At 32.7% G+C, this 15,141-nt stretch overlaps 9 non-coding genes across 9 annotated transcripts; all 9 read left to right on the top strand.

Annotated features, from left to right (window-relative positions):
• The first annotated feature begins 310 nt into the window (after positions 1-310).
• On the top strand, positions 311-384 carry TRNAI-AAU (transfer RNA isoleucine (anticodon AAU)). The gene has a single exon. It is a non-coding gene; the product is annotated as a tRNA-Ile (tRNA).
• A 1,589-nt stretch (positions 385-1,973) lies between these two features.
• TRNAI-AAU (transfer RNA isoleucine (anticodon AAU)) lies at positions 1,974-2,047 on the top strand. The gene has a single exon. It is a non-coding gene; the product is annotated as a tRNA-Ile (tRNA).
• A 1,590-nt stretch (positions 2,048-3,637) lies between these two features.
• Positions 3,638-3,711, top strand: TRNAI-AAU (transfer RNA isoleucine (anticodon AAU)). Its single transcript has one exon. It is a non-coding gene; the product is annotated as a tRNA-Ile (tRNA).
• Positions 3,712-5,300: 1,589 nt separating this feature from the next.
• On the top strand, positions 5,301-5,374 carry TRNAI-AAU (transfer RNA isoleucine (anticodon AAU)). Its single transcript has one exon. It is a non-coding gene; the product is annotated as a tRNA-Ile (tRNA).
• A 1,585-nt stretch (positions 5,375-6,959) lies between these two features.
• On the top strand, positions 6,960-7,033 carry TRNAI-AAU (transfer RNA isoleucine (anticodon AAU)). The gene has a single exon. It is a non-coding gene; the product is annotated as a tRNA-Ile (tRNA).
• A 1,589-nt stretch (positions 7,034-8,622) lies between these two features.
• On the top strand, positions 8,623-8,696 carry TRNAI-AAU (transfer RNA isoleucine (anticodon AAU)). Its single transcript has one exon. It is a non-coding gene; the product is annotated as a tRNA-Ile (tRNA).
• A 1,589-nt stretch (positions 8,697-10,285) lies between these two features.
• On the top strand, positions 10,286-10,359 carry TRNAI-AAU (transfer RNA isoleucine (anticodon AAU)). Its single transcript has one exon. It is a non-coding gene; the product is annotated as a tRNA-Ile (tRNA).
• Positions 10,360-11,948: 1,589 nt separating this feature from the next.
• On the top strand, positions 11,949-12,022 carry TRNAI-AAU (transfer RNA isoleucine (anticodon AAU)). The gene has a single exon. It is a non-coding gene; the product is annotated as a tRNA-Ile (tRNA).
• A 1,589-nt stretch (positions 12,023-13,611) lies between these two features.
• Positions 13,612-13,685, top strand: TRNAI-AAU (transfer RNA isoleucine (anticodon AAU)). The gene has a single exon. It is a non-coding gene; the product is annotated as a tRNA-Ile (tRNA).
• Positions 13,686-15,141: the final 1,456 nt, after the last annotated feature.

Below are 15,141 nucleotides of genomic sequence, written 5' to 3'. Positions count from 1 at the left end.
GTAAATTTACAATTAAAAATTGTGTATTAGATTTTTTAGATTGATTTTGCTTAGATTTGCTTATACTCCTTGTCTAAATTGTCTATTTTTATACTATTAGTAGATGCCTTAATCTTTGTTATTATCCTATCTAATATTTATTTTTATTTTGTAATGTGGAAAGAAACTGGAGCATTTTTATGATACCCATGCTTCAAGTGACTCTATGGCTTAAGCTTTTTTTTGAAAAATTAAATGCTATAAAAACAAAATATGATCTGTGCTTTGAGGTACATTTGCCAGTTTTGTGTTTGCTTGCAGTAACATCTGTGGCCGGTTAGCTCAGTTGGTTAGAGCGTGGTGCTAATAATGCCAAGGTCACGGGTTCGATTCCCGTACGGGCCATTTGCTTTTCTTGATGGACAAGAATGGAATAAGCTCATCGGTGGAGTGCATGAATACTTGAAAACATCATAGACACATATATCACAAAATCTCTTCAAATACATATCAGAAGCCAGTGGGAGTGTCATCCTTTGGCTGATGAAGATTTTTCTCTACATGGCTCAGTGACTTTTGTCTCAAATCAAGCAATATGGCATAACTAAGATATGCAAGGGCAAATTAATTAGTTATTATATTGCTGCTCAAACATAGAGGGCACTAGGTGTTACTAGAAGAAGAAGAAGATATGTGCTCCCCTCTCATTAGTGCACACTGAAGTAAAAAAAAATGGAGAATTTCTAAAGACCAGAGCACAAGTAATGGATCTCTGCATTCTTATTGCATCTTTTCTTATTTCCAAATATTTGACATACTTCTGATTTGATAAGTTTAAAAATAAGTTTAAACAAAGGACACCACTGAAGATGATGGAATTTATATGAATTTTAAATGAAGATTTGCAATACTCATACATTGAATGAAACTGGAGCTTTGAACAAAAGGAAAATAAACAATGTTAGCTCCCACGAGATATGAATTCAGATTACTAGATTCAAAGTCCAGGGTGCTAACAATTACACCATGGAACCCTCACCTGAGCAATGGCATCTACTGAAGTGCGCTCATCTTTTAAATGCAAAGAAAAGAAATTCAATACTTTATATATATTATTTCAAGTTTCTAATAAGCTCAGGGATGCAATAGGTATTATGTAGAATATTTGTCCAAACCCAATGATAATATATAAAAAGTAACCTATTTTTTAAAGGAGAAGATAGATACTAGAAACCTAAATGCCTAGGACCAATTTCAGTTGGAGCATCACTCCTTATGTTATCCTAGCATTGAATTGACAGTTTTTCTGTATTTCCATATTTGCATATCAGCCACTTACAATTGTTTCAAGCTTTATAACAGAGGACTGCCTTTTTTATAGACCAAGGATGAAAGTCTCTTGTGAGTTAAGTCTGATAATGACATCACAATTTGTAAATTAAGCTATAGTATGATTACAGAGTGTAGACTGAATAAAAAGTGCTTTCCTATGGATTGAAGTTTGTATTTTCTTAAGCTTTGCATTCCAAAATGGGCTAGCATTCTTTATTTCCAATGGGCACATTAAGCTACTTCCCCAATATATATTTTTTTGTGTTAAAAGTTATTCATACACAACTTGGTAAAACATACTAAATTTAATACATAATGGATTACATCCTGGGATTATCTTTTTCAACAATCTGTAAATTTACAATTAAAAATTGTGTATTAGATTTTTTAGATTGATTTTGCTTAGATTTGCATATACTCCTTGTCTAAATTGTCTATTTTTATACTATTAGTAGATGCCTTAATCTTTGTTATTATCCTATCTAATATTTATTTTTATTTTGTAATGTGGAAAGAAACTGGAGCATTTTTATGATACCCATGCTTCAAGTGACTCTATGGCTTAAGCTTTTTTTTGAAAAATGAAATGCTATAAAAACAAAATATGATCTGTGCTTTGAGGTACACTTGCCAGTTTTGTGTTTGCTTGCAGTAACATCTGTGGCCGGGTAGCTCAGTTGGTTAGAGCGTGGTGCTAATAACGCCAAGGTCATGGGTTCGATCCCTGTATGGGCCATTTGCTTTTCTTGATGGACAAGAATGGAATAAACTCATCGGTGGAGTGCATGAATACTTGAAAACATCATAGACACATATATCACAAAATCTCTTCAAATACATATCAGAAGCCAGTGGGAGTGTCATCCTTTGGCTGATGAAGATTTTTCTCTACATGGCTCAGTGACTTTTGTCTCAAATCAAGCAATATGGCATAACTAAGATATGCAAGGGCAAATTAATTAGTTATTATATTGCTGCTCAAACATAGAGGGCACTAGGTGTTACTAGAAGAAGAAGAAGATATGTGCTCCCCTCTCATTAGTGCACACTGAAGTAAAAAAAAAAATGGAGAATTTCTAAAGACCAGAGCACAAGTAATGGATCTCTGCATTCTTATTGCATCTTTTCTTATTTCCAAATATTTGACATACTTCTGATTTGATAAGTTTAAAAATGAGTTTAAACAAAGGACACCACTGAAGATGATGGAATTTATATGAATTTTAAATGAAGATTTGCAATACTCATACATTGAATGAAACTAGAGCTTTGAACAAAAGGAAAATAAACAATGTTAGCTCCCACGAGATATGAATTCAGATTACTAGATTCAAAGTCCAGGGTGCTAACAATTACACCATGGAACCCTCACCTGAGCAATGACATCTACTGAAGTGCGCTCATCTTTTAAATGCAAAGAAATGAAATTCAATACTTTATATATATTATTTCAAGTTTCTAATAAGCTCAGGGATGCAATAGGTATTATGTAGAATATTTGTCCAAACCCAATGATAATATATAAAAAGTAACCTATTTTTTAAAGGAGAAGATAGATACTAGAAACCTAAATGCCTAGGACCAATTTCAGTTGGAGCATCACCCCTTATGTTATCCTAGCATTGAATTGACAGTTTTTCTGTATTTCCATATTTGCATATCAGCCACTTACAATTGTTTCAAGCTTTATAACAGAGGACTGCCTTTTTTATAGACCAAGGATGAAAGTCTCTTGTGAGTTAAGTCTGATAATGACATCACAATTTGTAAATTAAGCTATAGTATGATTACAGAGTGTAGACTGAATAAAAAGTGCTTTCCTATGGATTGAAGTTTGTATTTTCTTAAGCTTTGCATTCCAAAATGGGCTAGCATTCTTTATTTCCAATGGGCACATTAAGCTACTTCCCCAATATATATTTTTTTGTGTTAAAAGTTATTCATACACAACTTGGTAAAACATACTAAATTTAATACATAATGGATTACATCCTGGGATTATCTTTTTCAACAATCTGTAAATTTACAATTAAAAATTGTGTATAAGATTTTTTAGATTGATTTTGCTTAGATTTGCATATGTCCTTGTATAAATTGTCTATTTTTATACTATTAGTAGATGCCTTAATCTTTGTTATTATCCTATCTAATATTTATTTTTATTTTGTAATGTGGAAAGAAACTGGAGCATTTTTATGATACCCATGCTTCAAGTGACTCTATGGCTTAAGCTTTTTTTTGAAAAATGAAATGCTATAAAAACAAAATATGATCTGTGCTTTGAGGTACATTTGCCAGTTTTGTGTTTGCTTGCAGTAACATCTGTGGCCGGTTAGCTCAGTTGGTTAGAGCGTGGTGCTAATAACGCCAAGGTCACGGGTTCGATCCCCGTATGGGCCATTTGCTTTTCTTGATGGACAAGAATGGAATAAGCTCATCGGTGGAGTGCATGAATACTTGAAAACATCATAGACACATATATCACAAAATCTCTTCAAATACATATCAGAAGCCAGTGGGAGTGTCATCCTTTGGCTGATGAAGATTTTTCTCTACATGGCTCAGTGACTTTTGTCTCAAATCAAGCAATATGGCATAACTAAGATATGCAAGGGCAAATTAATTAGTTATTATATTGCTGCTCAAACATAGAGGGCACTAGGTGTTACTAGAAGAAGAAGAAGATATGTGCTCCCCTCTCATTAGTGCACACTGAAGTAAAAAAAAATGGAGAATTTCTAAAGACCAGAGCACAAGTAATGGATCTCTGCATTCTTATTGCATCTTTTCTTATTTCCAAATATTTGACATACTTCTGATTTGATAAGTTTAAAAATGAGTTTAAACAAAGGACACCACTGAAGATGATGGAATTTATATGAATTTTAAATGAAGATTTGCAATACTCATACATTGAATGAAACTGGAGCTTTGAACAAAAGGAAAATAAACAATGTTAGCTCCCACGAGATATGAATTCAGATTACTAGATTCAAAGTCCAGGGTGCTAACAATTACACCATGGAACCCTCACCTGAGCAATGGCATCTACTGAAGTGCGCTCATCTTTTAAATGCAAAGAAAAGAAATTCAATACTTTATATATATTATTTCAAGTTTCTAATAAGCTCAGGGATGCAATAGGTATTATGTAGAATATTTGTCCAAACCCAATGATAATATATAAAAAGTAACCTATTTTTTAAAGGAGAAGATAGATACTAGAAACCTAAATGCCTAGGACCAATTTCAGTTGGAGCATCACCCCTTATGTTATCCTAGCATTGAATTGACAGTTTTTCTGTATTTCCATATTTGCATATCAGCCACTTACAATTGTTTCAAGCTTTATAACAGAGGACTGCCTTTTTTATAGACCAAGGATGAAAGTCTCTTGTGAGTTAAGTCTGATAATGACATCACAATTTGTAAATTAAGCTATAGTATGATTACAGAGTGTAGACTGAATAAAAAGTGCTTTCCTATGGATTGAAGTTTGTATTTTCTTAAGCTTTGCATTCCAAAATGGGCTAGCATTCTTTATTTCCAATGGGCACATTAAGCTACTTCCCCAATATATATTTTTTTGTGTTAAAAGTTATTCATACACAACTTGGTAAAACATACTAAATTTAATACATAATGGATTACATCCTGGGATTATCTTTTTCAACAATCTGTAAATTTACAATTAAAAATTGTGTATTAGATTTTTTAGATTGATTTTGCTTAGATTTGCATATACTCCTTGTCTAAATTGTCTATTTTTATACTATTAGTAGATGCCTTAATCTTTGTTATTATCCTATCTAATATTTATTTTTATTTTGTAATGTGGAAAGAAACTGGAGCATTTTTATGATACCCATGCTTCAAGTGACTCTATGTCTTAAGCTTTTTTTTGAAAAATGAAATGCTATAAAAACAAAATATGATCTGTGCTTTGAGGTACATTTGCCAGTTTTGTGTTTGCTTGCAGTAACATCCGTGGCCGGTTAGCTCAGTTGGTTAGAGCGTGGTGCTAATAACGCCAAGGTCACGGGTTCGATCCCCGTATGGGCCATTTGCTTTTCTTGATTGACAAGAATGGAATAAGCTCATCGGTGGAGTGCATGAATACTTGAAAACATCATAGACACATATATCACAAAATCTCTTCAAATACATATCAGAAGCCAGTGGGAGTGTCATCCTTTGGCTGATGAAGATTTTTCTCTACATGGCTCAGTGACTTTTGTCTCAAATCAAGCAATATGGCATAACTAAGATATGCAAGGGCAAATTAATTAGTTATTATATTGCTGCTCAAACATAGAGGGCACTAGGTGTTACTAGAAGAAGAAGAAGATATGTGCTCCCCTCTCATTAGTGCACACTGAAGTAAAAAAAAATGGAGAATTTCTAAAGACCAGAGCACAAGTAATGGATCTCTGCATTCTTATTGCATCTTTTCTTATTTCCAAATATTTGACATACTTCTGATTTGATAAGTTTAAAAATGAGTTTAAACAAAGGACACCACTGAAGATGATGGAATTTATATGAATTTTAAATGAAGATTTGCAATACTCATACATTGAATGAAACTGGAGCTTTGAACAAAAGGAAAATAAACAATGTTAGCTCCCACGAGATATTAATTCAGATTACTAGATTCAAAGTCCAGGGTGCTAACAATTACACCATGGAACCCTCACCTGAGCAATGGCATCTACTGAAGTGCGCTCATCTTTTAAATGCAAAGAAAAGAAATTCAATACTTTATATTATTTCAAGTTTCTAATAAGCTCAGGGATGCAATAGGTATTATGTAGAATATTTGTCCAAACCCAATGATAATATATAAAAAGTAACCTATTTTTTAAAGGAGAAGATAGATACTAGAAACCTAAATGCCTAGGACCAATTTCAGTTGGAGCATCACCCCTTATGTTATCCTAGCATTGAATTGACAGTTTTTCTGTATTTCCATATTTGCATATCAGCCACTTACAATTGTTTCAAGCTTTATAACAGAGGACTGCCTTTTTTATAGACCAAGGATGAAAGTCTCTTGTGAATTAAGTCTGATAATGACATCACAATTTGTAAATTAAGCTATAGTATGATTACAGAGTGTAGACTGAATAAAAAGTGCTTTCCTATGGATTGAAGTTTGTATTTTCTTAAGCTTTGCATTCCAAAATGGGCTAGCATTCTTTATTTCCAATGGGCACATTAAGCTACTTCCCCAATATATATTTTTTTGTGTTAAAAGTTATTCATACACAACTTGGTAAAACATACTAAATTTAATACATAATGGATTACATCCTGGGATTATCTTTTTCAACAATCTGTAAATTTACAATTAAAAATTGTGTATTAGATTTTTTAGATTGATTTTGCTTAGATTTGCATATACTCCTTGTCTAAATTGTCTATTTTTATACTATTAGTAGATGCCTTAATCTTTGTTATTATCCTATCTAATATTTATTTTTATTTTGTAATGTGGAAAGAAACTGGAGCATTTTTATGATACCCATGCTTCAAGTGACTCTATGGCTTAAGCTTTTTTTTGAAAAATGAAATGCTATAAAAACAAAATATGATCTGTGCTTTGAGGTACATTTGCCAGTTTTGTGTTTGCTTGCAGTAACATCTGTGGCCGGTTAGTTCAGTTGGTTAGAGCGTGGTGCTAATAACGCCAAGGTCACGGGTTCGATTCCCGTATGGGCCATTTGCTTTTCTTGATGGACAAGAATGGAATAAGCTCATCGGTGGAGTGCATGAATACTTGAAAACATCATAGACACATATATCACAAAATCTCTTCAAATACATATCAGAAGCCAGTGGGAGTGTCATCCTTTGGCTGATGAAGATTTTTCTCTACATGGCTCAGTGACTTTTGTCTCAAATCAAGCAATATGGCATAACTAAGATATGCAAGGGCAAATTAATTAGTTATTATATTGCTGCTCAAACATAGAGGGCACTAGGTGTTACTAGAAGAAGAAGAAGATATGTGCTCCCCTCTCATTAGTGCACACTGAAGTAAAAAAAAATGGAGAATTTCTAAAGACCAGAGCACAAGTAATGGATCTCTGCATTCTTATTGCATCTTTTCTTATTTCCAAATATTTGACATACTTCTGATTTGATAAGTTTAAAAATGAGTTTAAACAAAGGACACCACTGAAGATGATGGAATTTATATGAATTTTAAATGAAGATTTGCAATACTCATACATTGAATGAAACTGGAGCTTTAAAAAAAAAGAAAATAAACAATGTTAGCTCCCACGAGATATGAATTCAGATTACTAGATTCAAAGTCCAGGGTGCTAACAATTACACCATGGAACCCTCACCTGAGCAATGGCATCTACTGAAGTGCGCTCATCTTTTAAATGCAAAGAAAAGAAATTCAATACTTTATATATATTATTTCAAGTTTCTAATAAGCTCAGGGATGCAATAGGTATTATGTAGAATATTTGTCCAAACCCAATGATAATATATAAAAAGTAACCTATTTTTTAAAGGAGAAGATAGATTCTAGAAACCTAAATGCCTAGGACCAATTTCAGTTGGAGCATCACCCCTTATGTTATCCTAGCATTGAATTGACAGTTTTTCTGTATTTCCATATTTGCATATCAGCCACTTACAATTGTTTCAAGCTTTATAACAGAGGACTGCCTTTTTTATAGACCAAGGATGAAAGTCTCTTGTGAGTTAAGTCTGATAATGACATCACAATTTGTAAATTAAGCTATAGTATGATTACAGAGTGTAGACTGAATAAAAAGTGCTTTCCTATGGATTGAAGTTTGTATTTTCTTAAGCTTTGCATTCCAAAATGGGCTAGCATTCTTTATTTCCAATGGGCACATTAGGCTACTTCCCCAATATATATTTTTTTGTGTTAAAAGTTATTCATACACAACTTGGTAAAACATACTAAATTTAATACATAATGGATTACATCCTGGGATTATCTTTTTCAACAATCTGTAAATTTACAATTAAAAATTGTGTATTAGATTTTTTAGATTGATTTTGCTTAGATTTGCTTATACTCCTTGTCTAAATTGTCTATTTTTATACTATTAGTAGATGCCTTAATCTTTGTTATTATCCTATCTAATATTTATTTTTATTTTGTAATGTGGAAAGAAACTGGAGCATTTTTATGATACCCATGCTTCAAGTGACTCTATGGCTTAAGCTTTTTTTTGAAAAATTAAATGCTATAAAAACAAAATATGATCTGTGCTTTGAGGTACATTTGCCAGTTTTGTGTTTGCTTGCAGTAACATCTGTGGCCGGTTAGCTCAGTTGGTTAGAGCGTGGTGCTAATAATGCCAAGGTCACGGGTTCGATTCCCGTACGGGCCATTTGCTTTTCTTGATGGACAAGAATGGAATAAGCTCATCGGTGGAGTGCATGAATACTTGAAAACATCATAGACACATATATCACAAAATCTCTTCAAATACATATCAGAAGCCAGTGGGAGTGTCATCCTTTGGCTGATGAAGATTTTTCTCTACATGGCTCAGTGACTTTTGTCTCAAATCAAGCAATATGGCATAACTAAGATATGCAAGGGCAAATTAATTAGTTATTATATTGCTGCTCAAACATAGAGGGCACTAGGTGTTACTAGAAGAAGAAGAAGATATGTGCTCCCCTCTCATTAGTGCACACTGAAGTAAAAAAAAATGGAGAATTTCTAAAGACCAGAGCACAAGTAATGGATCTCTGCATTCTTATTGCATCTTTTCTTATTTCCAAATATTTGACATACTTCTGATTTGATAAGTTTAAAAATGAGTTTAAACAAAGGACACCACTGAAGATGATGGAATTTATATGAATTTTAAATGAAGATTTGCAATACTCATACATTGAATGAAACTGGAGCTTTGAACAAAAGGAAAATAAACAATGTTAGCTCCCACGAGATATGAATTCAGATTACTAGATTCAAAGTCCAGGGTGCTAACAATTACACCATGGAACCCTCACCTGAGCAATGGCATCTACTGAAGTGCGCTCATCTTTTAAATGCAAAGAAAAGAAATTCAATACTTTATATATATTATTTCAAGTTTCTAATAAGCTCAGGGATGCAATAGGTATTATGTAGAATATTTGTCCAAACCCAATGATAATATATAAAAAGTAACCTATTTTTTAAAGGAGAAGATAGATACTAGAAACCTAAATGCCTAGGACCAATTTCAGTTGGAGCATCACTCCTTATGTTATCCTAGCATTGAATTGACAGTTTTTCTGTATTTCCATATTTGCATATCAGCCACTTACAATTGTTTCAAGCTTTATAACAGAGGACTGCCTTTTTTATAGACCAAGGATGAAAGTCTCTTGTGAGTTAAGTCTGATAATGACATCACAATTTGTAAATTAAGCTATAGTATGATTACAGAGTGTAGACTGAATAAAAAGTGCTTTCCTATGGATTGAAGTTTGTATTTTCTTAAGCTTTGCATTCCAAAATGGGCTAGCATTCTTTATTTCCAATGGGCACATTAAGCTACTTCCCCAATATATATTTTTTTGTGTTAAAAGTTATTCATACACAACTTGGTAAAACATACTAAATTTAATACATAATGGATTACATCCTGGGATTATCTTTTTCAACAATCTGTAAATTTACAATTAAAAATTGTGTATTAGATTTTTTAGATTGATTTTGCTTAGATTTGCATATACTCCTTGTCTAAATTGTCTATTTTTATACTATTAGTAGATGCCTTAATCTTTGTTATTATCCTATCTAATATTTATTTTTATTTTGTAATGTGGAAAGAAACTGGAGCATTTTTATGATACCCATGCTTCAAGTGACTCTATGGCTTAAGCTTTTTTTTGAAAAATGAAATGCTATAAAAACAAAATATGATCTGTGCTTTGAGGTACACTTGCCAGTTTTGTGTTTGCTTGCAGTAACATCTGTGGCCGGGTAGCTCAGTTGGTTAGAGCGTGGTGCTAATAACGCCAAGGTCATGGGTTCGATCCCTGTATGGGCCATTTGCTTTTCTTGATGGACAAGAATGGAATAAACTCATCGGTGGAGTGCATGAATACTTGAAAACATCATAGACACATATATCACAAAATCTCTTCAAATACATATCAGAAGCCAGTGGGAGTGTCATCCTTTGGCTGATGAAGATTTTTCTCTACATGGCTCAGTGACTTTTGTCTCAAATCAAGCAATATGGCATAACTAAGATATGCAAGGGCAAATTAATTAGTTATTATATTGCTGCTCAAACATAGAGGGCACTAGGTGTTACTAGAAGAAGAAGAAGATATGTGCTCCCCTCTCATTAGTGCACACTGAAGTAAAAAAAAAATGGAGAATTTCTAAAGACCAGAGCACAAGTAATGGATCTCTGCATTCTTATTGCATCTTTTCTTATTTCCAAATATTTGACATACTTCTGATTTGATAAGTTTAAAAATGAGTTTAAACAAAGGACACCACTGAAGATGATGGAATTTATATGAATTTTAAATGAAGATTTGCAATACTCATACATTGAATGAAACTAGAGCTTTGAACAAAAGGAAAATAAACAATGTTAGCTCCCACGAGATATGAATTCAGATTACTAGATTCAAAGTCCAGGGTGCTAACAATTACACCATGGAACCCTCACCTGAGCAATGACATCTACTGAAGTGCGCTCATCTTTTAAATGCAAAGAAAAGAAATTCAATACTTTATATATATTATTTCAAGTTTCTAATAAGCTCAGGGATGCAATAGGTATTATGTAGAATATTTGTCCAAACCCAATGATAATATATAAAAAGTAACCTATTTTTTAAAGGAGAAGATAGATACTAGAAACCTAAATGCCTAGGACCAATTTCAGTTGGAGCATCACCCCTTATGTTATCCTAGCATTGAATTGACAGTTTTTCTGTATTTCCATATTTGCATATCAGCCACTTACAATTGTTTCAAGCTTTATAACAGAGGACTGCCTTTTTTATAGACCAAGGATGAAAGTCTCTTGTGAGTTAAGTCTGATAATGACATCACAATTTGTAAATTAAGCTATAGTATGATTACAGAGTGTAGACTGAATAAAAAGTGCTTTCCTATGGATTGAAGTTTGTATTTTCTTAAGCTTTGCATTCCAAAATGGGCTAGCATTCTTTATTTCCAATGGGCACATTAAGCTACTTCCCCAATATATATTTTTTTGTGTTAAAAGTTATTCATACACAACTTGGTAAAACATACTAAATTTAATACATAATGGATTACATCCTGGGATTATCTTTTTCAACAATCTGTAAATTTACAATTAAAAATTGTGTATAAGATTTTTTAGATTGATTTTGCTTAGATTTGCATATGTCCTTGTATAAATTGTCTATTTTTATACTATTAGTAGATGCCTTAATCTTTGTTATTATCCTATCTAATATTTATTTTTATTTTGTAATGTGGAAAGAAACTGGAGCATTTTTATGATACCCATGCTTCAAGTGACTCTATGGCTTAAGCTTTTTTTTGAAAAATGAAATGCTATAAAAACAAAATATGATCTGTGCTTTGAGGTACATTTGCCAGTTTTGTGTTTGCTTGCAGTAACATCTGTGGCCGGTTAGCTCAGTTGGTTAGAGCGTGGTGCTAATAACGCCAAGGTCACGGGTTCGATCCCCGTATGGGCCATTTGCTTTTCTTGATGGACAAGAATGGAATAAGCTCATCGGTGGAGTGCATGAATACTTGAAAACATCATAGACACATATATCACAAAATCTCTTCAAATACATATCAGAAGCCAGTGGGAGTGTCATCCTTTGGCTGATGAAGATTTTTCTCTACATGGCTCAGTGACTTTTGTCTCAAATCAAGCAATATGGCATAACTAAGATATGCAAGGGCAAATTAATTAGTTATTATATTGCTGCTCAAACATAGAGGGCACTAGGTGTTACTAGAAGAAGAAGAAGATATGTGCTCCCCTCTCATTAGTGCACACTGAAGTAAAAAAAAATGGAGAATTTCTAAAGACCAGAGCACAAGTAATGGATCTCTGCATTCTTATTGCATCTTTTCTTATTTCCAAATATTTGACATACTTCTGATTTGATAAGTTTAAAAATGAGTTTAAACAAAGGACACCACTGAAGATGATGGAATTTATATGAATTTTAAATGAAGATTTGCAATACTCATACATTGAATGAAACTGGAGCTTTGAACAAAAGGAAAATAAACAATGTTAGCTCCCACGAGATATGAATTCAGATTACTAGATTCAAAGTCCAGGGTGCTAACAATTACACCATGGAACCCTCACCTGAGCAATGGCATCTACTGAAGTGCGCTCATCTTTTAAATGCAAAGAAAAGAAATTCAATACTTTATATATATTATTTCAAGTTTCTAATAAGCTCAGGGATGCAATAGGTATTATGTAGAATATTTGTCCAAACCCAATGATAATATATAAAAAGTAACCTATTTTTTAAAGGAGAAGATAGATACTAGAAACCTAAATGCCTAGGACCAATTTCAGTTGGAGCATCACCCCTTATGTTATCCTAGCATTGAATTGACAGTTTTTCTGTATTTCCATATTTGCATATCAGCCACTTACAATTGTTTCAAGCTTTATAACAGAGGACTGCCTTTTTTATAGACCAAGGATGAAAGTCTCTTGTGAGTTAAGTCTGATAATGACATCACAATTTGTAAATTAAGCTATAGTATGATTACAGAGTGTAGACTGAATAAAAAGTGCTTTCCTATGGATTGAAGTTTGTATTTTCTTAAGCTTTGCATTCCAAAATGGGCTAGCATTCTTTATTTCCAATGGGCACATTAAGCTACTTCCCCAATATATATTTTTTTGTGTTAAAAGTTATTCATACACAACTTGGTAAAACATACTAAATTTAATACATAATGGATTACATCCTGGGATTATCTTTTTCAACAATCTGTAAATTTACAATTAAAAATTGTGTATTAGATTTTTTAGATTGATTTTGCTTAGATTTGCATATACTCCTTGTCTAAATTGTCTATTTTTATACTATTAGTAGATGCCTTAATCTTTGTTATTATCCTATCTAATATTTATTTTTATTTTGTAATGTGGAAAGAAACTGGAGCATTTTTATGATACCCATGCTTCAAGTGACTCTATGTCTTAAGCTTTTTTTTGAAAAATGAAATGCTATAAAAACAAAATATGATCTGTGCTTTGAGGTACATTTGCCAGTTTTGTGTTTGCTTGCAGTAACATCCGTGGCCGGTTAGCTCAGTTGGTTAGAGCGTGGTGCTAATAACGCCAAGGTCACGGGTTCGATCCCCGTATGGGCCATTTGCTTTTCTTGATTGACAAGAATGGAATAAGCTCATCGGTGGAGTGCATGAATACTTGAAAACATCATAGACACATATATCACAAAATCTCTTCAAATACATATCAGAAGCCAGTGGGAGTGTCATCCTTTGGCTGATGAAGATTTTTCTCTACATGGCTCAGTGACTTTTGTCTCAAATCAAGCAATATGGCATAACTAAGATATGCAAGGGCAAATTAATTAGTTATTATATTGCTGCTCAAACATAGAGGGCACTAGGTGTTACTAGAAGAAGAAGAAGATATGTGCTCCCCTCTCATTAGTGCACACTGAAGTAAAAAAAAATGGAGAATTTCTAAAGACCAGAGCACAAGTAATGGATCTCTGCATTCTTATTGCATCTTTTCTTATTTCCAAATATTTGACATACTTCTGATTTGATAAGTTTAAAAATGAGTTTAAACAAAGGACACCACTGAAGATGATGGAATTTATATGAATTTTAAATGAAGATTTGCAATACTCATACATTGAATGAAACTGGAGCTTTGAACAAAAGGAAAATAAACAATGTTAGCTCCCACGAGATATTAATTCAGATTACTAGATTCAAAGTCCAGGGTGCTAACAATTACACCATGGAACCCTCACCTGAGCAATGGCATCTACTGAAGTGCGCTCATCTTTTAAATGCAAAGAAAAGAAATTCAATACTTTATATTATTTCAAGTTTCTAATAAGCTCAGGGATGCAATAGGTATTATGTAGAATATTTGTCCAAACCCAATGATAATATATAAAAAGTAACCTATTTTTTAAAGGAGAAGATAGATACTAGAAACCTAAATGCCTAGGACCAATTTCAGTTGGAGCATCACCCCTTATGTTATCCTAGCATTGAATTGACAGTTTTTCTGTATTTCCATATTTGCATATCAGCCACTTACAATTGTTTCAAGCTTTATAACAGAGGACTGCCTTTTTTATAGACCAAGGATGAAAGTCTCTTGTGAATTAAGTCTGATAATGACATCACAATTTGTAAATTAAGCTATAGTATGATTACAGAGTGTAGACTGAATAAAAAGTGCTTTCCTATGGATTGAAGTTTGTATTTTCTTAAGCTTTGCATTCCAAAATGGGCTAGCATTCTTTATTTCCAATGGGCACATTAAGCTACTTCCCCAATATATATTTTTTTGTGTTAAAAGTTATTCATACACAACTTGGTAAAACATACTAAATTTAATACATAATGGATTACATCCTGGGATTATCTTTTTCAACAATCTGTAAATTTACAATTAAAAATTGTGTATTAGATTTTTTAGATTGATTTTGCTTAGATTTGCATATACTCCTTGTCTAAATTGTCTATTTTTATACTATTAGTAGATGCCTTAATCTTTGTTATTATCCTATCTAATATTTATTTTTATTTTGTAATGTGGAAAGAAACTGGAGCATTTTTAT

Source organism: Pseudophryne corroboree, chromosome 11 (assembly GCF_028390025.1).
Source record: "Pseudophryne corroboree isolate aPseCor3 chromosome 11, aPseCor3.hap2, whole genome shotgun sequence".
NCBI lineage: Eukaryota > Metazoa > Chordata > Amphibia > Anura > Myobatrachidae > Pseudophryne > Pseudophryne corroboree.
This window is presented reverse-complemented; position numbering and strand designations above follow the sequence as displayed.